General features: G+C 39.8%; 1 pseudogene; it reads left to right on the top strand.

Moving 5' to 3' along the window:
• The first annotated feature begins 349 nt into the window (after positions 1–349).
• Positions 350–24,165, top strand: LOC121324365 (annotated as a pseudogene).
• Positions 24,166–24,853: the final 688 nt, after the last annotated feature.

Here is a 24,853-nt window from a genome sequence, read left to right as displayed (position 1 = left end):
CCATCAGCGCGCGGCCAGCCTATGTTTGCAAAACCGCAGCGCGTAGAATGGCACCCTAGAGGATGTGGCAGGTCATGTCCTCGTGGCTCTGGCCAGGCCCCTCATGAGCGAGCACAGCCAAAACAGCCCTGAGACATCCAGGCAACTGTTATCCCACACTTACACTGTTCCACAGCTCCAGTTCTGGCAACAATGCACCAACGGCATCTGGGTGCGCATTACTATATCCACCGGGTACACCCTTCAGTTCCGGTTAAAGCCTCCCCCCTTCAGGGGGGGGGTGATCATAACTGCAGTGAAGGACTCGGTTCAGTCCTCCGCTCTGAATGTGGAAATACAGGAACTGCTCAGGAAGCATGCCGTTCAACAAGTAGACCCTGCTCTGATCGACCAGGGGTTCTATTCCAAATACTTCCTAGTGCCTAAAAAGGATGCTGGGTTCCACCCTATTTTAGATCTGCGAGTACTGAACAAATACCTAAGGCGGTTATCATTCAGGATGCTTACGGAGACTGGTTCACCACCGTGGACCTGACAGATGCGTACTTTCACGTTCCCATCTGCCCGGGTCACAGGAAATATCTGCGTTTCGCATTCCAGAGCAGGGTGTACTCCCATTCGGTCTGTCGCTAGCTCCTCGAACCTTTTCCAAATGTATGGATGCCATTTTAGCTCCCTTGCAGGCGTCCGACTGCTAAACTATCTGGATGACTGGCTCATCTGCGCACAGTCGAAGGAGCAGTTGGAACAGCACACAGTGATGGTTACAGACCATCTTCAGCGGCTAGGTCTGAAGGTCAATTCAGAAAAGAGCCGCCTCGTGCCAAGCCAACAGACTGAATTCGTGGGTCTGCATCTGGACTCAGTGTCCATGGAAGCGACCTTGTCGACACAAAGAGTTGCCTCGCTGGAGCGGTGTCTATTCCTTTTCAGGTTGAGAGAAACAATCAGCATGGAGCTGTGTCAGCGCATGCTGGGGCTCATGGCTGCCGCCTCACAAGCCTTTCCTTTGGGCTTATTACACCAGATAGCCCTCAGGCCTGGTTCAATGCCTTCGCGTTACATCCGCGGAGAGACAAACACCGCAGGTTGACAGTATCCCAAACCTGCTGGGAAGCACTACACTGGTGGAAAGTTCCGTCAAACATCCGTCAGGACGTGTACTTGGGTCCCATCTTCCGGAGGGAGGTCGTTATGACCGATGCTTCCAACCAAGGTTGGGGAACAGTCTGGAATGACTCAGGGACCCGAGGAGTGTGGTCAGGACCATGGAGGTCAGCCCAAATCAATGCTCTGGAACTCAGAGCAGTGGACCTCGCCCTCCGGCACTTCTTGCCAAAGCTTCTAGACAAGCAGGTGTTGGTGCGGTCGGACAACACCACGGTTGTGGCGTATATCAACCGCAAAAGCGGCCTATAGTCCCCCCGCCTTCACTGAATGGTAACACCGCTGTTGCTATGGGCAATTACGCAGCGGACCTCCTATCCAGAGGAGGCCCTCTTGCAGGGGAATGGCATCTCCACCCTCAGGTGGTAGAGCGCATCTGGGAATGATTCGGTATAGCGCAAGTAGATTTCTTCGCTTCGCGAGAGACCATGCACTGCCCCCTATGGTTCTCGGTGAGGGACCTCAACAGCCCCCTAGGAGTCGATGCACTGGCTCACAAATGGCCGCCAGGTCTCCTATATGCGTTTCCGCCACTTCCAATGCTCCCCGCCCTCTTAGAGAAGGTCAGGGTAGAGCAAGCGACAGTGATCCTGGTCACTCCTCGGTGGCCTCGGAGGATATGGTTTCTGAGCGTGGTGCAGTTGCTGCATGGTCAACCGTCGGAGCTTCCCCTGTGAGCAGACCTATTGTCCCATGCCAAAGGACGGCTTTGGCACCCGAAGCCCAAGCTCATGCAGCTATGGGCTTGGCCCCTGAACAGGAGCGCCTATCAGCCTTAGGGCTTTCGAGGGCGGTGATTTCGACCATTCAGAGTGCTAGAGTGCTCTCTACTAGGTCGCAGTACACGAACAAGTGGCAGTTGTTCCAAGATTGGTGTCTGGCAGGGGGGGCCATGACCCAATATCTTGTCCTATGGCAGTGATATTACAGTTTCTACGAAACTGTTAGATGAAGGGAAATCTCCCTGTACACTAAAAGTGTATTTAGCCGCCATATCAGCTTGCCATGTACGCATTGACGGGTTATCACCTGGTTGCCATTTTCTGGCATCGCAGTTCCTCAAGGGTGCAAGATGTTTGCGACCTCCAAGAACGACCAGTTTACTGTCATGCAGCCTTGACGTGGTGCTAGAAGCCCTTACCAAGGCACCATTTGAGCCTCTCCACACTGTGGATATGAAGCTTGTGTCTATAAAAACTGCGTTTCTGCTGTCAGTGGTGTCAGCTAAACGTGTCAGTGATTTACATGCACTGTCAGTGAATCCTGAATGTACTTGTTTCACAGGAGACGGTTCTAAGGTCTCCATGCGCCCAAATCACATGAACCAGCCAGCTGAGTAGATGGCGTTCCATCCACCTCCCTTTTCTTCCCCAGAGGAAGAATGGTTATACATGATCTGCCCTGTGCGGGCATTGAGGTGTTATATTGACCGTACAACGACTGTGAGGCAAACAGAATAATTGTTCATATGCCATGGTTCTAAGACCTTGGGTCAGCCATTGTCTAAACACCCACAGAAGAAGGATGGTTGTTCTTCAAAAACGTAGTACTAGAGGCGCAAAACAATTATATCCCTAAAGTAGACAAATCTAAATGTAAAACTAAATTGCCAAAATGGTTTAATAGATCAATTAAAAAAAATATTCAGCGAAAAAAGGCACTTTACAGAGCATTAAAAAAGGACCGAAAAGAAAGTACGCAGAAAGAGTACACAGAACTGCAAACGCAAGTCAAAAAGGAAGTTAGAAAGGCCAAGAGAGAAATAGAAATGAACATTGCTAAGGGAGCTAAAACCAATTCCAAAATGTTTTTCCAATATTACAACAGCAAGAGAACATTCAAAGAGGAGATTAAATGTTTAAGAGATACAAATGGCAAAATCGTAGAGGAAGAAAAAAAAATAGCAAATATGTTAAATGATTACTTTTCACAAGTTTTTACAAAGGAAGATACTGACAACATGCCCCACATGTCATCCAGTTCCTATCCAGTTTTAAATAACTTTAGCATAACTGAGGCAGAAGTGTTAAAGGGACTAGGAGCTCTTAAAATAAACAAATCCCCTGGGCCGGATGAGATCCTCCCAGTAGTACTCAAAGAAATGAAAGAAGTAATTTACAAACCGCTAACCAAGATCATGCAGCAGTCTCTTGACACAGGGGTGGTACCGACAGACTGGAAAATTGCAAACGTAATACCGATCCACAAAAAGGGAAACAAAACTGAACCAGGTAACTACAGACCAGTAAGCCTGACTTCTATTATATGCAAACTTATGGAAACTATAATAAGATCCAAAATGGAAAATTACCTATATGGTAACAGGGTACTGGGAGACAGTCAACATGGTTTTAGGAAAGGGAGATCGTGCCTAACTAACTTGCTTGATTTTTTTTGAGGATGCAACATCGATAATGGATAATTGCAAAGCATATGACATGGTTTATTTAGATTTCCAGAAAGCTTTTGACAAAGTCCCGCACAAAAGATTAATTCTCAAACTGAACGCAGTTGGGATTCAAGGAAACGCATGTACATGGATTAGGGAGTGGTTAACATGTAGAAAACAGAAAGTACTGATTAGAGGAAAAACCTCAGAATGGAGTGTGGTAACCAGCGGTGTACCACAGGGATCAGTATTAGGTCCTCTGCTATTCCTAATCTACATTAATGATTTAGATTCTGGTATAGTAAGCAAACTTGTTAAATTTGCAGACGACACAAAAGTAGGAGGAGTGGCAAACACTGTTGCAGCAGCAAAGGTCATTCAAAATGATCTAGACAAGATTCAGAACTGGGCAGACACATGGCAAATGACATTTAATAGAGAAAAGTGTAAGGTACTGCACGCAGGAAATAAAAATGTACATTATAAATATCATATGGGAGATATTGAAATTGGAGAAGGAATCTATGAAAAAGACCTAGGAGTTTTTGTTGACTCAGAAATGTCTTCATCTAGGCAATGTGGGGAAGCTATAAAAAAGGCTAACAAGATACTCGGATACATTGTGAAAAGTGTTGAATTTAAATCAAGGGAAGTAATGTTAAAACTGTACAATGCACTTGTAAGACCTCATCTTGAATATTGTGTGCAGTTCTGGTCACCTCGCTATAAAAAAGATATTGCTGCTCTAGAAAGAGTGCAAAGAAGAGCGACCAGAATTATTCCGGGCTTAAAAGGCATGTCATATGCAGACAGGCTAAAAGAATTGAATCTGTTCAGTCTTGAACAAAGAAGACTACATGGCGACCTAATTCAAGCATTCAAAATTCTAAAAGGTATTGACAGTGTCGACGCAAGGGACTTTTTCAGCCTGAAAAAAGAAACAAGGACCAGGGGTCACAAATGGAGTTTAGAAAAAGGGGCATTCAGAACAGAAAATAGGAGACACTTTTTTACACAGAGAATTGTGAGGGTCTGGAATCAACTCCCCAGTAATGTTGTTGAAGCTGACACCCTGGGATCCTTCAAGAAGCTGCTGGATGAGATTTTGGGATCAATAAGCTACTAACAACCAAACGAGCAAGATGGGCCGAATGGCCTCCTCTCGTTTGTAAACTTTCTTATGTTCTTATGTTCTAAACAACGCCTTTCCCATTGGATAGTGGATGCTATTAAATTAGTTTATGAATCTGCAGGCAATCCACCACCAGGGTAGTTGAAGGCGCATTCCACTAAGGGTATGCCGACATCCTGGGCCCTCTTTAAGGGAGTGCCGGTATCTGACATTTGCGCGGCAGCCAGTTGGGCTACACCGCATACTTTTAGGAGGTTTTACCGGTTAAACATACTGGATTCCTCTGTACTACACTCTATGGCACCCTAGGATGCCAGTATGGTGTTTACTATTCCACTTTAGGACAGGTGTTATTGCGAGCATAGACGCTGAGGCGCAGCTCCGCATATGCCTAGATGTATTACCTACGCAGTTGCGTTATGACGTAAGTCTGTCCTACTGCTGAGAATCCTCCCTCGCGATGGCTTGGGTACACTGTTTACATATGTTGATGGTTATTTTCCAATTGAACGATAGGTTGTGGATGTAACCCCGGTTCCCTGAAAGAGAAAATAACCATCAACCCATGAGGTCGTTCCGGAAGCCTTCATGGCCTGAAGAGCAAAAGAGGAAGAGAGTCTCTGTGCGCTGCATATAGTAAGCTCCCAGGGGGGTGGGCTTACATGCCTATCGCCACCTTTGCTATAACACTCAACCAATCCCTACTGCCTGAAGGCAATGTCCCATACATTGATGGTTATTTTCTCTTTGAGAGAACTGGGGTTGCATCCGCAACCTATCGTTTTTAATATAAACTAGTAGCTGAGGTGACACTAATTACATTTCAGAATTCTTGAGACACCCGTAGCTTTGGGATTGTTATTAATGGTATCTGTTGGCACAATCTGCTTATAAAATAGGCTTTCATTAAATCTTAATATTTTATATTTCACACAAGCATCATTACTCACCTTCCAAGATCCTGAGCTCCAGATTTCTCTTATTTGCTAACATTTTTTCTGGAAAGTGAAAATACCATTAATCCAATTTGCTACAATTATCCAACTAGTCTGTGACATTCATGATGATCCTGATTCATACATTACTTTGGATAATATGGAACACAGCAAAGTTAACCTAATGTGCTTCTTGTAAAATTTGCAGGGTCTTCTGTAACACTAAGTTAAAAGATGTTGGATGGACAATAGGAAAATGCTAAGTGAAACAGATGTTTTAATAAACAAGATCTGTTGCTGTTTTTTTTTTTATCTTGATCTGCAACTTTCTAGTCTGCATCTAAGCTAAATTCTATTGATTAGTATTATCCATCTATTAACTGAAACTTGAGGTGCAATCAGCAACCAAATTGCTAATCAGACATCGGACAGGTAATAACCAATGCATTGAGGATGCTATTATTCAAAACCCAAAAGTAAAAACATATGGACAAAAGCCTTCAAAAACAACTGAAAGCACAAATATTCATGTTATTATTATTAGATATAATAATAAATAATTTTTAAAAAGTGTATTATTAAAAACCAGAATGCAAAAAAATTGTAGAATATTCATGGAAGCTTTCAAAAACAACTGAAAGAATTGTTAGTAATATAATATACAGTAGAGGCATCAAACAGGGGACCAGGGCAATTAATCCATCAATGAAAATAAAAGCCATGGCAATTAATAATGGGTTCATTTCTGCCTCACGACCTAACAGTTAATCAATGTTTTTACACATTTTTCTGTAGTACTATTTGAATTCCCTATTATAGCATATCAGTAGATATGTCTGCCAACCACCCTTTGGCAGACAGTGCTTCGCCCTCATTCTGTTTAAAACACTGAACATTCTATACCAGCAGTTTAGCAACTTGTCAAAGTTCCAGAGAAAAAATAATAGCACAAATGTAGTTTTTTTTTTTTTTTTTGGGGGGGGGGGGGGGGGGGGGTTTAAACTATTTTTAAAAGTGAACTATTAGCATCCTTCAACACAGATTCAAATAATGATCAAAGCTGAAATGATAAACAGAAACACAGGGGATTCAATGGCTAAACTGCTGCATTCTGGTACAGTACCTTTTTTGTAGGTCACTCAATCAAATTTCAGGTAGACCACTGGAATGAGTTTAAACTACAGCACATGACGTGATTGTGTTCCAGCAAGCAGCAACACCCTTTCATCCATAGCATTGTCTTCAAGTTATCTGAAGTTTCCAAACTAAAATATGAGAGAGTGTGTGTGTGTGTGTGTTGGGTGGATGGGGGGTGAGGGGGGTAGTTAAAATAAATGGCTTTTAAAACCTTTGTTAACAGTCCTTTAACAGTGTTTCTTAAAACCATTTTAGTTATGAGAAATGGAAGAAATGTGGTGGCAGATACAAGCAGCAAATACACTGCGCACGACAGAGAATTATAGAAAGTAAAAAAAAAAAGTGTCTCATTTCAGTAGACAGCGGGATATGTTACATTTGGCACATTTGTATGTTTAGTCCCACTGGTATCACTGCTAGCCATGTGTATACACATTAACGATATATGCTGGTGTTGTTAAACAGGTCCCACAGTAGCCTGTTATCTATTTTAAGACCCATTCAGAATTAAACTACCCAGTCCCTTATCAACTTTTCTTAGAAACTTGTCTTGCTGTTTTTCTTTACTTGATAATAATACAATGTTAAAGTTTCAAACCAAAACATTTTCTAAAAAGAAGGTTGAAAAAATCTCCCCCATTTGCATGTAGATCTCTCATAGGTTTGATTTTCATTTTAAAATGACAAGCTGTGGATTTAATATTGAGCAGAAATTGACTGCCGAGGCTTAAACATAATGCTTTGGGTAATATAGAGCAGATTGCAATTCCAGTTGCACAGCAAGTATCTTATTTATTTGCTTAAGCCATATCTATAAAATGAAATCACTGAATGTATTGCAGTCAGGCCTGTCAGTTTTGTTTAGTGTACTACAAAAATGGGTGCCGTTTTTAAATGTTTAAATAGCCGCAAATCATTTACTTACCTCTCATTTTATTTTTTCAGACTTTCACGCTGAGTTTTTCCTTCAGTCGAATCCAATATGGCAGGGGTACTATGGTCAGCTTGAAGATAAACCAATGATTGAAAGAATCTCTGGGGTACTTTTTCAACTACCTAGGGTACAAGTTACAGGACTCCCCCATCCTCTTGCTTCTGGCATTCTCCTCATTCCAACCATAACAGGTACACTATATGGGTATAAAGGGAGTTTGTGAAACATGTGGTGTAAAAAGATGAACTTTTGGAAGTTAAGGCAGTCCAGTACTTAGGAGGCTGTCTCAGTCGGCCATGTCCTTGTTTAGCTTATCTTCTGTAATATCTGAAATAATGCATTTTGTTGGGTAGCATTTCATCTATCCCTTTATTAAAATGACTGTGGCTAACAAAAACAAAATCCCATTTCCCTTGACATGCATATCGATTCACCATGTAGGTGAAAGCAAACATATATTCATTTGAAAAACATGATATCAAGTAAGGCAGTTGCTGTAACACTTTCCTGGTTATTTCACCTGGAGAGTAAAACTGTCCCCACCCCTTCAGGGTCATCTTCCCTGTGGAACATGAATAGAAACAGCAAAAATAATTGTTAGCTTATGCTGTTCTGACCAGTAGTTTTGAATTACGTGTTTTGTTATTATTGAAGAACGCAGGCTTTTTGTGACAGGGCGAGTTCCATCGGGGGAGAGAGAGACGAGGGGGTACGAAGATAACTGAGAGTACAGAGATTGCGCTCTGCAATAGCTTTTATTATTATCTTTAGTAACCCAGTTTACTTCAATATTCTACATTGCTGAATTACCATCGCTGTGAAAAGTCTGTCCTGTAACTTCCATCCTGCAAGAAAACAAGTAAAACAGAGGCAGAGTACTTCACCCACCAATTGGTGTGTCTTCTTTACTTCCACACTACACTGAAGGTAAAATACCCACGGCCTTACATTCCCTGTCAATAGCCAACCAGCTGCCACTGTTATGCAGCCAGGAAGATGCTTCGACCCCAAAGACACTGCTGCAGTGAAATGACTGATGCAGTAAAGTAAGAACACATCTTCTAGGTGGCAAGGCAAGCAAACTGAAAATGTTCTTTAACATCAAGTATTACCAGATATCACTAAAACATGTTTCTTTCAAAACTGCACTTTAGAGACTGTAACAGGGCGAGAAGCCCTGTACATTTATTTGTTTATTTTTAGAACGTGGTACCCCTCCACCCCTGTACAGTTTAGTATTTTGTATTTGTTTTGTTGTATTGTTATTATTATGATTTATTTATTGTATTTATATGACGGTGTAGCCGTGTGTTTGTTTTCTTTTTATTTAAATGTGTTCTGGCAGAAGCGAGGTCGGCAGCTCGTCCTCTGCCAGGAGTATTTAAAAACCTTGTGCCATGAGATGATCACCTGCATATAAGCCTGTACCTCGCTGCACTCTGGGTGGATGTTCAGAGGAGCAAACAAGAGCGAGTAAGGGGAAACCGAAAGAGAAACTAAAAGAATGTGCCCAGCCTGGCATATTCGTTTTGTGTTTTTTTCTTTTTTTTTTTACTTAAAAATGTTTGTTTTGCTCTGTGAGCAGTGTGTTTTTGTTTCAATCTTTTATTTTATTTTTGTTTTGTTTTTGTTGGTCTGACATCACCACTGAGCCTGCCCTGTCATGCTTGGTGTTAGTGGTGGGATTCACCAGCGCCTCCTAGACTCAGGCCAGAAAAAATGGTACTGTAGGTTTTTGTTTTTTCTTACTTTTTGTGTTTAAAAGAAGAACGCTACAGCAGTGACAGGAGAGAGTTGAGAGAAGAAGGAGGCAGAAAGGTGTGGGAGGAGGAAGAGTGGTGTACCAACTGCATGCGTTACGGGCATGAGGAGCACCACAGACTGGAGGTCTTCCAGGACACCTATCTAGTGTGAGAGGAGTTGATGCATCCACAGCCCAAGAGGGAGGAGCCAGTGTGTCCACAGCTCAAAAGACCAAATGTCCACAACCCACGTCTCCACCAGCGAGGGAGAATACTGCTGGTTCAGCCTTCACCACAGTGGGAGGACTGCTTGCCGCTCCCACCTCCACCAGCAGAGGGAGAGTGCTGAGAGTGACAGCAATTTGCCCAGCCTGACCTATTCATTTTGTGTTTGTATTTTTTTTAATCTAAAAACTTTTATTTTGCTCTGTGAGCCATGGTTTATTGTTTTAATCTTTTATTTTATTTTTGTTTGAAAATAAACGGCGCACAGCATCTTTTGCCCTGTAGTACTTCATTGTCTGTTTCTTCCTGCATTCTGACCTGACGTCACCACTCAGCCCACCCTGTCACAGAGACCTATATAATGAATTAATGTCCATACATTATATAGTTATTTTGTTAGCAACCAATAACAAAGTTACTATATTGAGGCGTGCTGGCTTGCAGAGTTAAGAGGAGAACTCTCTTAGCACTGTGCCCGACTATAGCCAGTGCTTATCTCCTTTCAACAGAACCAACATTTCCAATTGCCAACAATGTTAAAAACATCCCAAAATACGCATAGACACTGTTCATTCAAATAACATAATCACTCCACTTCCACTTGAATAAATTATATCTTTCTTAGAAGGGGATGGTTAGATTTCCCTTGGAGGCCACAATCCCTGTAATCAGAGAGACTGCTGCTTAGCCATAAAATCCCTTTCAGATTTTTAAGCTGTGTTCAAGGTCCAATTAACATAATGTATTATCCAAATGATCTAGCTACATAATTGCTGATGCTTCTTTGATGTAGCTCTCCGTCTGCATATTAACAATTTACTAGGCAGAAGCAGTCACATTATAGAAGACCAGTCTTCTGACAACATGACATTTACACTATACCATAATTATTGCTGTCAATGTTAATTACCACTATAAAGTATGGCTATAACTCCAGGCAGGGTAACTGTCTGCACCCAGACAGAGCTGAGGTATACTGAATTGGGTATTCTGACATTCTAGGTGCTGCATGGTTGATTTGCTTGTGTTATTGTAAGGCCTGGATGATGTAGATTCAATTAGAGCACAGTTGATCTGGGTCAGGTGTCTCAGTTCACCCAGGATATTTATCATGTGAATGTATCGAGAGAAACTGTGTGACTGCTTTTCCAAGCTGACATTGTCAACTACTATCAAGCTAACCCTGACGATACCATCAGACAGCAATGCAGGGGCACTACAATGGTTCTTTACTAAGACTTAATGTATGATGCACCACAGTGACAGATACTGGCCTCTGCCAGTGAGAGGACATGAGAACAGTGTTTAAGATGCTTGTCTGGAGTGTATGGTCACTGGTTCACCTCCAACCGCTGCACTGCCTATGGAAAGCAATATATTTGTAATATATGGAAATATTTATTAAAGAGTACCTTAGAAATATTTTAAACAGTAATATAGGATCAATAATCCAGCAGCAAGCTCTGCAAAAGAGCCTTACGTTTAATGCACCCCAAGAACTAATAGGGACAATATACATAAAACCAGCTTATGGATAAAGAGATTGTTCTCTCTGCTTGAAACCTGCTTGACAAAACATCTCTAACATCTCTCCATGACCATGGTGGTTCATGGAGAGAAACTTGAAGAGGATTCATACACAATATAAGAAGAGAATGTATAACTTACTTTGGTGACCTAGAACTGCAGCAAGCCTCCAAATGAAATTGTACATGGGCAATTGTACAATGGGCGATTGGATATACTGCATAGAAAGAATAGAAATGCTGACAGTGAAATTGCTCTTCAGTTCCTCTGAAATAATAATATGCCTTTGCAATTATCTTGCACTGGAAAAACCACTTCCAAAAGCATTATATACCATTATAATCAAAGTCAGGTAAAGTTAACAAGAGGTACTGCTTTTTACAAGCAAGAATGGTTCGGCATACACATTTATCTTTGTGAGAGCCTGCTTTGATGAAAATGGTGACGCATCGGAAGAAACACTCACAATTAAACAAAGCACATAGATTCCGAGTTAGAAATGACTTGGTTATATGAGCTTTAGTCTATTGAATAAACTATATAATAGGTGTACAGTTCAGGGGTAAACAATATGTACACTGTACAGTATGCATTCAGTCTGAAGACATTGAAAACAAATATGAACACATGTTTAAGTAATAATCCCCCCAAAAGCAATCCATTCCTGGTAGTTAATGACCGCATTAGAATGTTAGGCACAAACATCTACTAGTAATGGACCAATTGTGGGTGGATTTTTACTGTTATGAACCATTACTGATATAATTAATGGAATCTATTGCCATTGTTAAAGTCAAAGAAAACTCATGAAGGATAACCCTTACTTCAAAACAAATGCATTAATTTAATATATGGATTTGTTAGAAATCCAGCTTTCCTGTGTTTTTGGAAAAGTGGATTACTAGCAAATTCATTGCTTTATGTAGTATCGACAGTATCTTCACAGCAAAATCATGCAAGACTACAAGAATTTGACATGCATACAATCCTGGACTGATATTACTTCCAGTAATAATAGACTGGTAAATATTTGTAAAAGTGCCATATTTTCAAGCACAGCTCAACAGCATTAATAAGTATAATGTTTACATATAGCTTATTCTTAGATTTTACAACACAACACATTTCCATGCGAGATGTGCTTGCTAACTGTATGCAATAAATATTGGTAAATATAGCCACATCCATTTTTTTTTTAGAATAAATCTTTTGTTAGGCATATCTAGTTATTTTCTGATGAAATATATCTATTAATACAACCTAACAGTGTACGGTGCATATAGGACAAATGTCTCCCTTGGACATTTTCACAGTTTGTTGTGTTACAACCTGAAATCTTAATACATTAAAATGGGATTTTTTCCCTTTGATTTACACAACCTACACAACCCTTTCAATGTGTGAAAAAATTGGGGGGGGGGGGGGGGGGGGGGGTGAAATAACAAATCAATTCAAAATAAAAACTTGAAAAGTCTTCATTAGATAAGTATTCACCCCTTTTACTATGACACTCGTAAATAAGCTCATGTGCAACCAATTTCCTTCAGAATTCACACAATAAGTTGAATGGAGTCCATCTGTGTGCAATAAAAGTGGTTCACATGATTAAATACACCTGACAACTCTGAAAGAATTACAGCATTCCATGGCTGAGATGGGAGAAATTGTCCATGTGTCAACAATAGCTGAGGTACTCACAATTCTGGTCTGTATGGAAGAATGGCAAGAAGGATTGTGCTTGGAATTTATAAAAAAGGCATGTGGGAGATTCTGAAAAGATGTGGCAAAAGATTATGTGAAACAAAAATGGAATTATTTGACCTAAATGCAAAGCGTTATGTATGGTGCAAACACAACACAGCACATCACCCAAGTAACACCATCTCTACTATAAAGTATGGTGGTGGCTATGGGAATGCTTTTCATTGGCAGGACTGGGAAGCTTGTCAGGGTAGAGTGCAAAATGGATGGAGCTAAATATAGGCAAATCCTTGAGGAAAACTTGCTTCAGTCTGCAAAAGACCTAAGACTGGAACCGAGATTCACCATTCAACAGGACAATGACCCCAAGCACACAGCCACAGGGCAACACTGGAGTGGCTTAAAAACAAGAAAGTGAATGTCCTAGAGTGGTCCAATCAAAGCCTGGACCTTAATTCGATTGTGAATCTGTGGCAAGACTTGACGAGACATTCAACTTGACAGAGCTTGAACAATTTTGTTAAGAAGAATGCGTGAATATTGCACGATCCAGTGCAAACCTGGTAGAGACTTACCCCAAAAGACTCACAGCTGTAATTTCTACCAAAAGTGATTCTACCAAGTATTGACTCAGAGGGGTGAATACTTATCTAAGCAAGACATTTCAGTTTTTATTTTATTTTTCATTAACTGTTGTTTCACAATAAAAATTCTCTTGTCTCTTCAAAGTGTTGAGCAGGTTGTGCAAATCAAAGGGAAAAAAAAAATCCCATTTAAATGCATCAAGATTTCAGGTTGTAACAAAACAAACTGTGAAAACATCCAAGGGGAAGGGGGTGGGAAGGGGGTGGGGGTGAATACTTACTATAGGCACTGTATATCATGACCAAAAATTTGAATGGCAAATGGTATGCAGTACCGCATACTATTAAATTAATATACTGTTCATTGTGCCATGTCAAAAGAGTGTGTTTCTGTATGAAGCGGATTCAAAACCTTTACTGCAAAAATATAACCTCTTGTACTAACTAGCAGGCCCACTGCCAGTCCTCCAAAAGACACATACACACACAGTACACATTTCACCTTTAATATGCTGGTTTATTATATTATTAATGTAGTCCATTACTTTTTAACTCTATTAATTATGCTCTTGATTTCAAACAATGTACAGATAGAATGCTGCAAAAGAAATCAGACAAACAAAACTAATTTGAAGGTCTCCAATACATGTATAGTAAATGAACTAGCAACTACCTTGCTTAACAAAAAATAAACTGACCTGCTTACAGAAGTATCTGTTTAACTATTAAGCATCTTCCAGATGTTGGCACTACAACACCCCTTTGAATCCGGGTGCTTATTTTAACAAATTTTGAAACTAGGTAGCAAGCACGGTCTTCCTCAAATTACTGTAAATCTTTTTTCAGATGAATATGCCCGTGTTCATTTCATCCCTTTCACTTATTTTGCAGCTTCGCCCGGTTCACTGCTTATTCCCAGTTCACTATTGCTCAAGACAACATTTTATTTTCTTTCAATACTCTTGCATTAGTGTGCCCATGCCTGAGCACAAACAAGTATTCATAACGTGTATGGCTTTTTTTTTTTCAGAATATGAGTAATAAACAAATAATTTTGCATTACTGATTATTCAGAGAAAAAAATGTATGTCATAAAATTCATTGAATCAGTTTCTCGCTCAAATAGGGCAGGGATAATTGTCAATCTCAAGTCTACAGAGGACCAGTGTGACAGTCTTTGACACAGTGGACTAAGCATCCTTTTGTGTTACATAAGTGAGATAGGAGGTCAAGCAGATGGTACATTCAGCTCAGTATTTTCAGATATATTACTTTCACTTTAAAAAAGGAAAATCAGATATTAGGTTTTTAATAGACACTGCCCTCGAATAAACGCTGCTCTCAATAAAGAAATGTAAAGGTATTTTTTTTTTTTTTTACCCCTGCTCAAAAAATAAATAAAGAAATGTGCAACGCTGGCTATGTGCATGTGACACCCCCGAAGAGACTGCAGCCTCAACAGTTTAAGAACTAACTCTGCTTTTAATCTACTGGCACACACTAGCGATTGTCAGTTTTGAATTCACTTTGTTTATACAAAGATATGCTCAATGTGGGGGTTGTTTAACGTGCCATGTTGTTATATTTTTGGAAATTTCTTATTGATCACATCATACTTAGCTGAAGATCGTATCATACTTTACTATGTACTGTACACAAGCACCCCCCTACCCATTGACAATGTACTGTTTTTTTTTGTTTTTGTTTTTGTTTTTTTTTATCACCCTGTGCAGTGCTCAGTGACAATTCCATTGTGAAGGGCGCTATACTAAATAAAGACTGATTGATTGATTGATTGAATAATCCCCAACAAAACTACTAAATAAACTAGAATAAACAAATTCATGATGTAGCATCCACTTCATAATCCCTGCTTCGAACACCTTGCTGTCAGTGGAGTCAGTATATTGCAGTACCTCCCTTAACCTAGTGACCTTGAACTCCTCTGTCATGGTGCTAAATGGCAGCTATAACTTGTTGGTCCCACTATAGAGGGAAAAGCTGCTGAGGCTTATTGGCAGGCCAAGCCATGTGCGTAGGTATCTGCTGACTTTCCTCTCGAAGCCATCAACTGTGGAGCTAGATACTTTGTCAATGAGTAATGTCCATTGTGTTCATGGGAGCATGCCTTAAACTTTCCTAGTAGCCCAGATTTGTCAACAGAGGTGAGCCACATCTCTAGTTGCTGACTAGTAGCTCTAATACTCTAAAAGAAATGTGCAGCTGTATGTGTTCAATCATCTACAGGTTTCTAAATGCAATGTAACCGGTAGTTCGTCTATAAGGCAAACATTTGCTGTATTTACATATGTATATTTATACTATTCTTTCAGAAATGGGATATTTCACAAGGATCCACATATTACATGGCGATGGGAAAATTTCACAGAAATAGTCAAATCTGAAAAATACAGCCCCACTTAGAGCTGTATGCATTGGCAAGATCAAGCCACAACATGCTCTCTCGAAGTTCTCTAGTTCTCCCAGTACCTTGGGAATGCTTCCTTTCTGCACAGCCTTGTCGATATAATTGTTGTTAAGATGCTAAGCAGTGATATCGTCCTGAACTGGTCAATGTGCTGGGAGCTTTCTTCCTCGACTATAAACACTCCTTCTGAATACTTCCACTTCTGAACTGCTGTTCCTCTTCTCCAGGTCACTTTCAAGGTTCTCCAAATATGATAGGTCAACTTGGAGCAGTGCTTGTAAAATTTGCAGGGAACGGATGTGGACCCTGCCTTCCTGACAATTTTCAACACTTAGACGTAGCTCTCTCTTGTCACAGTCACTGGTCCTCTCAGACTGGTCGCACTCATCCAGAGCTTGCTCTCTATAAGGGTCACTGAGTGTTCAGAAGATGGGCATCAAGCTCTTGCTTGGTGCACACGTATCATCTTAATACTTATCACAGGGTTACTTCTTATTGTTCAGTCTCAGCTCTCGTAGATTAAAATATTGAGTTTATAATAGCAATAATAATAATAGAGCTAAAACTACTAACACATCATTGGATGCATTTTTCATGTTCCTTCATAGAATTCTTTCAAATATGTTGCTCAGCCAATAATACTTTTCCTTTTAAACGGAATACACGAGGAGGACGCATGAGAACTGATTTGAGTATACTTTTTGAACCCATGGATACCACAGAGGTATTAATAAAATATTTGGCACCGCCTTTGCTGTATAGTCTCCATGTGGCTTTATAAACACACTGTAATAATCGAATACAATATGTCATCCATTTGATTTTGGTTCAGCACCCCATGCCCCTGCTAATTCATAATCCTGCATCATGTCTGATACCCTCTGTGGCAGTAAATTACAGTTTAGGAATATTAATTACAAGCTAGCTACAGAGGGGCAGAATAATGGCATTATACATTCTGGCACAGTTTTGAAATTTCACTGCCAGATTTTCATGCTTCCAATGTATTTGGCAGTAGAGAATGCACAGGGGCCATCGTAAACCAGGACCGATATTGTGATCAGCATGTACATCTGTCTTAACCAACAGAAGCTCGAGAGAAACCAATAACTTAGCTCATCTCGAAGGGCAACGATCCATGCCAGAAAGGGATCAGCTTTTTTTGAGGAAATCAACTGTGAAGGATTTATTAAAATTCATGTGACTCTTATCTTGTTTATAGTCACCCTGTACATAGAACAAATGGCACCGTTCAATTTATATTTTATATTAGTTCATGAGTACAATGTTTGTTTTTTTGGTTTTTTTATTATAACAGAAATTATCTTGTGGTCTTCTCGTCCAAACTGAATAAAATGTTTTATAACAAAGCATGTGTCAGTAACATGACATTTCACTTTCTATACAGCCTCATATGAGGACATATGTGTGAATTGGATAAGTGGTGTTTAAACAAACTGGGTGTTTATGTCATGGTAAAGTATATTAAAATGGCTGATTTATAGCATATGTTGAATACATTTGTGTTCTCAATTACAGTTGCACTAGAAACAAAAACATCTTTAACCAAGTTACTAAATTAACATACATATTTGCTAAAACATAGCAGTTTTTCTATGTATTTATTTTTTAACTTTTTTAACACCTATACAGTGAATGGATGTGTATGGCATGGGAAATGTATGGAAATATTACAGTCTACAGCTACAGTCTTGCTACAGTCAATTTAAGATGTAACCTAAACCTGCAACAATTTCCCAGTTTCATAATGCATCTAGGCAAGAGTCAGTGTCTAAAAATAGATCACAGACAAGAAGAGGTCTGGACAGCTCAACAGCTCGTCTGTGAAAGTTGCACTCAAAGCTAAAGCCGCATGAAAAAATGACACTTGACAAACATTTTAATAGGTCATGAAATGATGACATAATATCCAGACAGCTGCACAATAACAACATAGATGACATCTTAACAACATAATGTGTCAACACTTAAATACGGGACAGAGAATTGTAATAATGTGTAATAAACTGAATAATTGTAATAATGCATATTTTAACAGCAGCAGCGCACTGGTCTAAAACTGTGTCATACTTTGTATCGTGTCAAGCAAAGCACTATTTAAACGGCTTCCTGGCACCTACCTAAAAAAAAAAAATGTGTGTGATTATTGGTGATGAGCGATTAATCAAAAATACGTTTACTTTCCGATTATTAAACACCGAAACTGACTTTAGCATATGTATTTTCATTTTCAAACTTGAAATCTGGTAATACACAAGGTTAACCCTTTGCAGTCCATTTATTCAGCGCTTGCCAGTCGCATCAGGTCCAATTTATTTATATATTCACACATGCTGTTTATTTTACATGCGCTGTTTAAAATATTTTTTTCAGAGAAAAAAAGGTTTAAAAGGCACTGCATATTGAAGAACAGTCAAGCCCCACCCCTTGTTCGCTGTTTTTTTCACATACATCTTCATAGTCGTTCATACTGATAAATTCTCTCCTGATCACTCGTTGTATCACCAAACTCCTCAATAATGTGATCCAAGTTATTATTTTATTACTATAACATCTCAAAAAGCTCTGCAAATGTCCATGATATTCTTTGAGCGCTGGATGCGGAAGCAGCTATCTTTTTTGTTTATGTCCGTGTTATCTCTGTGGTGCAGGGGCTATGTGTATTGCTCAGATCTGCCCCTTTTTTTTGGTTTCTCTCTGAGCCTATCGGTCTCACTCGGCCATTGAAAGGTTTTCTCTGCTTTTGCCAGAGAAAAAAACAACTACAGACCTGTGCTTGACGTCTTTTTGTTGATGTCAGACAGGGACCGGAAAGGTAAAATTGTAATGTCGGACCTGATCCAACAATAGGACTGCAAGGGTTAATAAACTGCAGAATTTGGATCGATTATTATACTATAAAACTTCAAGCCTTCTTTATAGTCACTCATCATAAAAGTTACTTTCACATCCCAGCCATTTTTTATTCCAGCAGTTTGAGTCAGGCAACCACTGAAGCTGCTCTCACTATGGGATCTGTAGTCAAGGGAATCTTGAGACCTGTCCTCCTGTTAAAGCTCCCACAAAGCATACAAAATGACACCGCGAACAAAAGCATACAGGGAGCGTAGTGTAGTGTCTGAACTGTTCGTTTGAAATACTTGTCAGAGAAAGAAGGTGAGCACTCGTTTAAATACTTTAAGTTCATAAATACTTTTTTTCTTTACACATTTATCAATCACATTATTAATGACATTTCTTTCTGCAAGAGAAAAGCAGCAGAGATTAAATTATATAAATATAGGGTCAGTTAATGTCAGATCACCCACTCTTGAAACCGAAGGTTCATGGATGTTGATATAAATATGTATTTATAAGTGAGCTGATTGTATTGTTTTACTGGGGCATTCATTTGTATGTATCTATATTTTTGACTTGGTTTCACATTTTAGTTTAGTTAATAAATTTCATTTTTTTGTTTTTAGTAATAAGCATATTTCAAATGATTATTTCTTGTATTACATTTCATTTAATAATTCTAGAGAGTTAGGGGTTACCACCAGAGGTATTACACAATTGCGCGCCCACGTAATTTTACTCATAGGCACATAATAATATTAAACAATATCGCTGTTAACAGAGAAGGACAGAGAAAAATGTTGGATCACACTGAGGAGCAAGAGAACGTTGCCAGAAATTGACATGACAAAGGTCCCACATTGCAAATATATCAGCAAAAGAGAGATTACTTATGTACTTAGTGTATTTACAGTGTAGTTACACACAATAACAATGTAGGTAATGTGTAACTACTTATGTTGTTAAATTATTACACATCTTCATGTATAATTACACAACAGCATACATACAGTAATTACACATTACCTATATTGTAACTATGTGTAACTACACTGTAAGTACATAAGTAATTACTCAGTACACTCAAAATTGTCTACTTAATGTAAAGTGTTACCAAAATAAATCCATTGTTTTCTCCTTTTTTTAACTAGTATTTTGATATCCAGTATGAGAGAAGAACCCAATACAACTGCACAATACTTTTGTTACTTTGCATTTACTTCTACAGAGATAATGCATCATTTTGATTTTTTTTTTCTGTGCATAATTCCCTGGGGTGTAAGGGAAAGAGCTTAACCTCTTCTGTGCTTCAGGACGTACCTGGCACATCCTCCAAAGTGACTCCCCTGTGCTTCAGGATGTACCTGGCACATCCTCCAAAGTGACTCCCCTGTGCTTCAGGATGTACCTGGCACATCCTCCAAAGTGAGTCCCCTGTGCTTCAGGACGTACCTGGCACATCCTCCAAAGTGACTCCCCTGTGCTTCAGGATGTACCTGGCACATCCTCCAAAGTGACTCCCCTGTGCTTCAGGATGTACCTGGCACATCCTCCAAAGTGACTCCCCTGTGCTTCAGGACGTACCTGGCACATCCTCCAAAGTGACTCCCCTGTGCTTCAGGATGTACCTGGCACATCCTCCAAAGTGACTCTCCTGTGCTTCAGGATGTACCTGGCGCATTTTCAAAAGTGACTCCCATGTGCTTCAGGACGTACCTGGCGCATTTTCAAAAGTGACTCCCATGTGCTTCAGGGCGTAACTGGCATGTTTTCAAAAGTGACTCCCACGTGCTTCAGGACGTACCTGGCATGTCCTGATTAAAAACATGATTAAACAAAAAAAAAAAAATGTTGATTGCCGTTTTTTCACTCGGGGTCACTCACTGAGTAATTATTACAAAACATATTCAGAAGGAAATTGCAGAAGGATTGTGGGTAACACCCCAGTAAACTACATGGTCATGTTACCATTTCTACAATCCTTATTTTGTGCAGTTTCAAAAAAAGTATGCTTTTGCATACATACCTCATTCTTTGGTGGCATACTGGCCAGTTGAAATTAAGTTGGTACAATGGACTGCGATCTGTATTATTCAAAGGTCAAAGTTCAAAACCAAAGCAGATATTTCAACATAGGCACAGACACGTCCAGCAGCTTAAACATTTCTCCATTTTCCACCAAACAATATAGTTACTAAATGTGACGCATTATAATACATTTTATGAAAAATAAACCGTTTTTTATATAATAATAGATGTATTTTGAAGTCACATGACCAAATGACCATGGTTTGCCAGGGAAATCTGAAAAGGAAAATAGAGTCATTTTGATAAAACAGGAGAGTCACAAATTCAAAAAATGCCTGTAGCACAAGGAATTACCAGGGCCTTAGCAGTGAAGTGGTTAACAGAAGATTTAAGACAGTTGAAAGTTAGAAAGTGCATTGTCAGATTGTGTGTGCTTTTTTTTTTATTTAAGAATGGTTTATGTGAAGTGGTACTGTGACTTGAATATAATGTATACTGTATGTTTTGTAGGTTTGCAAGTGCTGTTGAAAAAAGTTATTAAAGATTTATTGTAGTTTTTAATTAGAAATTTAAAAAAAAAAAAAAAAAAAAAAAAAAAAAAAAAACATTTAATCAGGAACCTATTTTGTGACTTATTGCCCCAAGAATGATTACAATAATCAATAATCTGGATTATTTTCAAATATCAAATTGGTAATGAAATTGACATGTAAAAATGATAATCGCTCATCACTAGTGGTTATGCAATGTGGAATTTGAAAAGAACAGAAAAAGAAAGAACACACCTTATACAGCATTTCTTTAATTCTACCACACATCATTTTAAAAACACAACATTAGAAGATAAGGCTCAGCAATACTTGTACAATTTCTAGCAGCGATTACAAAACACTACAATTATAATTCTAACCCAGCCAGGCACTGCTCTTCCATTGTTTACTATGGAGGTCAGCTGCTCTGCTATTGGTGACTATGATGGAGCAGATTCCATTGTCCATCTCTACCAACACTGACTACTTTAAACCTGCCGCGCATTGTACTATGTATAGTGTCCATTTAAAATGCTTACTGATAACACTAACTGTATTTTAAAAGGTTTTTTACTTACCTGGGCTGATGACCTGTAAAAAGAAATGCAAACAATGTTAATAACACAGCTGGCATGGTGTGCTGGGAACTATTTTGCATAGGTGCACATATTGTGTAAAATAATGCCCAGTACTGCTTGCATTGAAATGCTGTTTTGACATAATTAATTTCATTTTAAAATACTTACCGTTCGGATTGAATCCAGAATGGGGTTCGCGTGGGTATGTTGATGATAGGAGCGGACATTAAGGGGGCGCGCAAGCACTGACGGCCGTGCTCAAATACACGGGCACGTGCCCAATGTTAGTGAATGGGGGGAGCTGAATATAGCTTTAAATGAATAACTAATTGTGTAGAGTGGGTTATGCCATTGGGAAAAAGGTTACCTATTGTAATATTAATGCTGCAAGAGAACTGTAGGAAGTTTAAGCATTATGAAAGCAATTTACACATGATGATAATGTTTTGCTTGTATTTTACAATGGACCAGTCCAGGGGTGTGATGATATTGCCACCCTCTATATATAGGAGAGGGTGGCTCATTTAAAGGGGGATCTCTAGAAGGAAACAACAGGTAGCAGTGTATGAAATTAAACTGAACAAAAATATAAACGTAACATGGAACAATGTCAAAGACTTTACTGAGTTACAGTTCATATAAGGAAATCAGTCAATTGAAATAAATTCAATAGGCCCTAATCTATGGATTTCACATGATTGAGAAAACAGATATACATCTGTTGGTCACAGATACCTTAAAAAAAAGATAGGGGCGTGTATCAGCGCCTCATGCAGCGCGACACATCTCCTTCGCATAGAGTTGATCAGGTTGTTGATTGTAGCCTGTGGAATGTTGTCCCACTCCTCTTCAATGGCTGTGCGAAGTTGCTGGATATTGGCGGGAACTGGAACACGCTGTCGTGTACGTCGATCCAGAGCATCCCAAACATGCTCAATGGGTGACATGTCTGGTGAGTATGTAGGCCATGGAAGAACTGGGACATTTTCAGCTTCCAGGAATTGTGTACAGATCCTTGCGACATGGGGCCGTGCATTATCATGCTGAAACATGAGGTGATGTCGGTGGATGAATGGTAAGACAATGGGCCTCAGGATCTTGTCACGGTATCTCTGTGCATTCAATTTGCCATCAATAAAATGTAATTGTGCTCGTTGTCCGTAGCTTATGCATGCCCATACCTTAACCCCAACACCACCATGGGGCACTCTGTTCACAACGTTGACATCAGCAAACCACTCGCCCTCACAACGCCATACATGCTATCTGCTATCTGCCCGGTACAGTTGAAACCGAGATTCATCCGTGAAGAGCACACTTCTCCAGTGTGCCAGTGGCCATCGAAGGTGAGCATTTTCCCACTGCCGAACTGCAGTCAGGTCAAGACCCTAATGAGGATGACAAGCATGCAGATGAGCTTCCCTGAGACAGTTTCTGACAGTTTGTGAAAGAATTCTTCGGTTGTGCAAACCCAAAGTTTCATCAGCTGTCCGAGTGGCTGGTCTCAGATGATCCCGGGTGAAGAAGCCGGATGTGGAGGTCCTGGGCTTGCATGGTTACACGTGGTCTGTGGTTGTGAGGCTGGTTGGACGTACTGCCAAATTCTCTAAAATGATGTTGAAGTTGGTTTATAGTAGAGAAATGGACTTTCAATTCTCTGGCAACAGATCTGGTGGACATTCCTGCAGTCAGCATGCCAATTGCATGCTCCCTCAAAACTTGAAACATCTGTGGCATTGTGTTGTGTGACAAAACTGCACATTTTAGAGTGGCCTTTTATTGTCCCCAGCAGAAGCTGCACCTGTGTAATGATCATGCTGTTTAATCATCTTCTTGATATGCCACACCTGTCAAGTGGATGGATTATCTTGGCAAAGGAGAAATGCCCACTAACAGGGATGTAAACAAATTTGTGCACAAAATTTGAGAGAAATAAGCTTTCTGTGCATATGGCAAATTTCTGTGATCTTGTATTTTAGCTCATGAAACATGGGACCAATACTTTACATGTTGCGTTTATATTTTTGTTCAGTGTAATAGTGAAGTCTACTGCCAGCGCTTTCGGAACCTGGAGATCAAGGAAGGGGAAACACCGCCAGAGCTCTACACCCGTCTCAAGGAACTGTTTCAGAAATAGGCCAAGCCGGAGAAGGAGCTCCAGGAGCTGGTGGAGCTCATTATCCTGGAGCAGTTTACCTGTATGCTGAACCCTGAGGTGGACATCTGGGTGAAAGAACATGATGCTGCTACTGCGAAAGCAGCAGCATAACTGGTGAAGTTGTTTGTGGCCTCATGAAAAAGGACCAGAGTGGTACCATTTTGCCAGGAGGATCGGGACTACTGCAGCTAGAGAAGTCTGAATGGGTTGAGAAGGTTGGTGGTCTTTATAAATGTCAGTCTAGTGTATCACAGACAGATAAAGCAGATAGGGGTAAAGTAATTTGCTGTAATTGTGGTCGAGAAGGGCATATAAAATCAGAATGTTCACTAAAAAGGAGTAAAACCACACACCTTTGCTATGTTCCAAGACCCACACAGCCAGACATAAAAAAGAGGTGGGAGCATGTAGTTATGGTGAAGATTAATGGGAATCCTTTGTATGCATTGTTAGACACAGAGAGTACACATTCTCTTGTAGAAGGCCAGTGGCTACCACAAGAATGCCGTAATGATAACACTATGTAACACAATTTTTGTTCCTGGGTAGTAAGTGTTGTTTCCTAATTGCTTATGCCTCAAAAGTATAGAAAATGGCTCTTATTCCCCACAGACTTTGCTTTTGTGACCAGGACAGTGATATTTTGAAATTTACCTATTTCCAATGAGAAAACGGTCTTTTCGTTCACATAAAGTCAGAAATAAACAACACATGAATCCAAATTAACATGTATTTATACTAAAGTAATACAAAAATGACTACAAAAGATTTAGAAGTGAGTAGTTTTTCGAGATTTACG

This window comes from Polyodon spathula, chromosome 12, assembly GCF_017654505.1.
Source record: "Polyodon spathula isolate WHYD16114869_AA chromosome 12, ASM1765450v1, whole genome shotgun sequence".
Classification (NCBI taxonomy): Eukaryota; Metazoa; Chordata; class Actinopteri; order Acipenseriformes; family Polyodontidae; genus Polyodon; species Polyodon spathula.
Note: the sequence above shows the minus strand (reverse complement) of the source record. Positions and strands in the feature narration are given on the sequence as shown.